Below are 5,000 nucleotides of genomic sequence, written 5' to 3' on the forward strand. Positions count from 1 at the left end.
ACAGTTCTTAACATTTTTTAATGTAGACATTCCTTTTCGATAATAAATTAAAATATGCCAATTCTATAAAAGTGGCATTACTTACCTTCAAATAGACATATTTCATAAAAGACCAAGGAATCCCGTTACTTTATAGCACGGGAAAAAATGGAAGACAAATCACTTCAGAATTACATGTCACTGTGTTTATTACTTTTCCAACAGACACAGACAAAAAAGACTTACTGTATGAACACACATTTTAAATCCTTGGCGATAAAATGGGCTATAGATGCCGTACCTTAGATCTCGCCGAGTTGTAGCTAAGTTGTGACTGGACAAAGTGATGTCCTTTTGTATTGCGTGCTATTGCTTGTGCTAGCTGCACTAGCATCCATGGATCCCTTGTCGCCTGCATAGGTTTCACAATGCCGTCTCACCAGATGAGTGGTAAGATTTGTCGTGCCACCACTGTACTTAATCGCTGTTCGAAAGGCCTTGCAAATGGCCAGACTTTTGTCCAATTTGCCTTCCTTCTTAGAAAACCCAAATGTCTTCCAAACTTTAGATTTTAGATTCGATGGTGCTCTGTGAAGCGTGTCAGCGGTGTCGGACGTGTTGTTCTTGTTTTTACCTGGCAAACAAGGCTAACGTTACTCTCGTAAAAAGTAAAAAGTCAACGCCAAACGCTGTGCAGATTTGTTAGCGAACGAAAGGCGGTCATTATTATTTTGAAAGTAACATGATTTGGAAGGTTAGATCAGTGAGTCTTCAGCAGCAGCTAAATATTAAAGTAGAATTAGCAGCAAAGCTTCGTAACTTTAGAGTCGGACCATCGACCGGTTCATGGTACATTTAGACCGATCTGGGTGTTCGCGTATCGATAGTCACATCTTTAACGTTAAAACCGGTTTCCGATCCGTACCGGTGAATCGTCACATCCCTACCACCCACACACAGAGCTGGACTTGGGGACATGGAGGTGGCACAGAGCATTAGAGCGTGCGGAGTTTAAAGAAATGGTTATTCACATTATTCATCTGCATCTGCAGTAAATGGGGTTTATGTAAAGAGTAATGCTAATGCTGTAACTCCTGGTTCCTTTGGATCCTCGTTCAGAGAATTACTGCTCCGTTTAGTTTCATTTAAACGAATGTGGTTAATTTAATATAACTGAATCGAATATTTAATGCACAAACATTGCCGAACGGAAAGAAAGAGACACCGGTCTGTTTCTATCTCTATGAAGGCAGGGGAGCGAAAAGTGGCGCACATTTTAAAAGAATGAAGTGTTACCGTTTCAGTCCACTCCACACTCTGCTTCTGCGTTTTCCTGCTACATGCTATTTATGCTCGTTACAACTCCAAAATGGAGCAGATAAAACATTACACCAAATGAACTGAAACAGAGAGGAGCAGGACTGGGAGCTTGAAAATGAATCCATGTTTAATCAATATAGACTCAATAATAAAAATCAAAGGGTAACTTTGGTTGATAAATAACAGGTAAACTGTACAGTCGAAGAATTTCAATTTAAGAATTTAATTTCAATTTAATTTCAAGTTCTGAACTACACTTTGGCTAATCACAGCACATGTTTGCAGTCCTATGGGGCTTTGAATTGACTGAACCTTACAAAGTTGGACAGTGCATCACTAATCAGATTTCATTAGCAAAAATAGACTCAGCTGTGCCAAATGATTCACACAGCTGATGTCGGACACAGCAACTATGGCCAGGTCAGACTGTGTGTATTTACTTCTATGGCCAGGTCTATGTGTGTGTTTGTGTGTATTTATCTCTATGGCCATGTCTGTCTGTATTTATCTCTATGGCCAGGTGTGTCTGTAAATGTTTAATTCTATGGCCAGGTGTGTCTGTGAGTGTTTATCTCTATGGCCAGGTCTGTCTGTGAGTGTTTACCTCTATGGCCAGGTGTGTCTGTGAGTGTTTATCTCTATGGCCAGGTGTGTCTGTGAGTGTTTATCTCTATGGCCAGGTGTGTCTGTGAGTGTTTATCTCTATGGCCAGGTCTGTCTGTGAGTGTTTATCTCTATGGCCAGGTGTGTCTGTGAGTGTTTACCTCTATGGCCAGGTGTGTCTGTGAGTGTTTATCTCTATGGCCAGGTGTGTCTGTGAGTGTTTATCTCTATGGCCAGGTCTGTCTGTGGGTGTTTACCTCTATGGCCAGGTGTGTCTGTGAGTGTTTATCTCTATGGCCAGGTGTGTCTGTGGGTGTTTATCTCTATGGCCAGGTCTGTCTGTGAGTGTTTATCTCTATGGCCAGGTGTGTCTGTGAGTGTTTATCTCTATGGCCAGGTCTGTCTGTGAGTGTTTATCTCTATGGCCAGGTGTGTCTGTGAGTGTTTATCTCTATGGCCAGGTGTGTCTGTGAGTGTTTACCTCTATGGCCAGGTGTGTCTGTGAGTGTTTATCTCTATGGCCAGGTGTGTCTGTGAGTGTTTACCTCTATGGCCAGGTGTGTCTGTGAGTGTTTACCTCTATGGCCAGGTCTGTTTGTGCTGACCGCTCTCAGGCTGAGCCCAATCAGTCCGTACAAAGACATGGTTTTTCTCAATTATCAGTCGCTGTGGTCATGGTGTATTGTCTCTCTTGTCTGGTCCAGCAAAGGCATTTGAATAATATTACACACACACACACACACATAAACACACACACATTCTATTGATGTCTAATATTTGACACTCTCACTGTAGGCATGTAGGAGTGAAGAAAGAGACAGTAGCGTTTCTCTTCACTGACTGTAGTCACTGGACAGGGTTAGGGTTAGGGTTAGGCTAACTCATAAAGAGTGTATACAGTCAGCCTTCGGTATCCGCAGGGGACTGGTTCCAGGACTTCCCGTGGATACCAAAATCCATGGATGCTCAAGTCCCTTATATAAAATGGCGAAGTATTTGCACATAACCTACACACATCCTCTCATATACTTTAAATCATCTCTAGATCACTTATGATACCAAATACAGTGTAAATAGAATGTAAATAGTTGTTATACTGTACTATTTAGGGAATAATGACGAGAAAAACAAAGTCTGTACATGTTCAGTACAGACGCACCCATCGTAGGCCCAACTGCACAGTACACGTCAGCAAAAACCTGTCCTGTACTGTGTGAATTATATAATGCCGGGGGGGGGGCAACTTCTTCTCCAGGGCGATATAATGTAGGATATATAAACATTTCGACGCCTCTGAACTGTTGTTTTTACCTCTTTTGGGGGGGGGTCAGACCCTCCCAATGCCCCCCATAATTCGAACCCTGACAACAACGTAACATTTTCTTTCTTTCAACACTTACAGATTGCTTTCATTTAATGACCTGAAAGAGACATACACAGAATATTTAAAATACAAGTAGATATAGAAAATATACTTATAAATAGAGAAAATCTAAATGTTTTAAAACACAAGTAGAGAACAAACGAGATGCGAGGCGAACAATGCTCAGACAGCGAGTGCTGGAGAGAGACAGAGGATCTGTGAGATGACTGGAGAGAGACAGAGGATCTGTGAGATGACTGGAGAGAGACAGAGGATCTGTGAGATGACTGGAGAGAGACAGAGGGTCTGTGAGGTGACTGGAGAGAGACTGAGGGTCTGTGAGATGACTGGAGAGAGACAGAGGGTCTGTGAGGTGACTGGAGAGAGACTGAGGGTCTGTGAGGTGACTGGAGAGAGACTGAGGGTCTGTGAGATGACTGGAGAGAGACTGAGGGTCTGTGAGGTGACTGGAGAGAGACTGAGGGTCTGTGAGATGACTGGAGAGAGACAGAGGGTCTGTGAGATGACTGGAGACTGAGGGTCTGTGAGATGACTGGAGAGAGACTGAGGGTCTGTGAGATGACTGGAGAGAGACAGAGGGTCTGTGAGATGACTGGAGAGAGACTGAGGGTCTGTGAGATGACTGGAGAGAGACAGAGGGTCTGTGAGATGACTGGAGAGAGACTGAGGGTCTGTGAGATGACTGGAGAGAGACTGAGGGTCTGTGAGATGACTGGAGAGAGACAGAGGGTCTGTGAGATGACTGGAGAGAGACAGAGGGTCTGTGAGATGACTGGAGGCTACAGCAGGGTCTGTGGGATGACTGGAGGCTACAGCAGGGTCTGTGAGATGACTTCACTTCATCACTTCATTCACGTGGAGTCAACGTAGTGCTCGGTGCGTGGCAAATTCAAGTTTTGCTTTTTGGAACTTTCTGGACTTTTTTTCCCCAGAATATTTTCGATCCACGGTTGGTTTAACCCGTGGATACGGAGGGTTGACTGTATGTTGTTTGGGAGGATTCTTAAAAGACTTCTGTTCTGTTTGTTCATCACTCTGAGTTCACAGTCACTGACAAAGCTGCCATGTCGTGTCGTTTTCCTCATATGAACCACACTGCAGGCTGCCAGTGTGTGTCCTTCGTTTCTCAGATCGAACAGACAAAACGGCTGCACTTTTTCACACTCAAAAAAAAAAATGGGAGAGAATTTGGCACATGCACAAAAAGAAATCGGATTTTCCAAAAACAAGCCAAAGCAAAATCATTAATCTGGACTATGAGCTAGTCTGGAGAGTTCACTCAAAGACAAGACATTTTCCCTTAAACTAATCAAACCAAACACAGGGGAAACACAGACAGATGCATCCATCTGGTCCCAGCGCTGCCAGTTGGAAGCTGATCTTCATTAGTGGACATCTTTAGTACTCTGAGCTGTAAATCTCTTCTCTGGGCAACAGGGGAGTGTTTCAGTCAGAAAACATGAACTTTTAAAAAGGCCTGAAGACCTTCCTCACGCTAGAGTCTGTCTCCATTACATCATATTATCTCAGTCTTAATCCAGCAACAAAAGAAAAGAGTTAAAAATCAAACACTAAACGTTTTAAACCTGATATGTGGTACTTCATTTTCTCTCCACCGCTGGGCTCCCTTTTCTCAGTCTTTTCTCAGTCTTTTCTCGGTCTTTTCTCAGTCTTTTTCGGTCTTTCCTCAGTCTTGCTTCCTCTCAAGGTTTTT

The 5,000-nt window shown here is 43.3% G+C and overlaps 1 protein-coding gene across 1 annotated transcript in view; it reads right to left on the reverse strand.

Moving 5' to 3' along the window:
- Nucleotides 1–5,000, reverse strand: part of chn2 (chimerin 2) — a 40,856-nt gene that overhangs the window by 23,501 nt on the left and 12,355 nt on the right. The window lies entirely within an intron of this gene.

Source organism: Chanos chanos, chromosome 8, assembly GCF_902362185.1.
Source record: "Chanos chanos chromosome 8, fChaCha1.1, whole genome shotgun sequence".
NCBI lineage: Eukaryota > Metazoa > Chordata > Actinopteri > Gonorynchiformes > Chanidae > Chanos > Chanos chanos.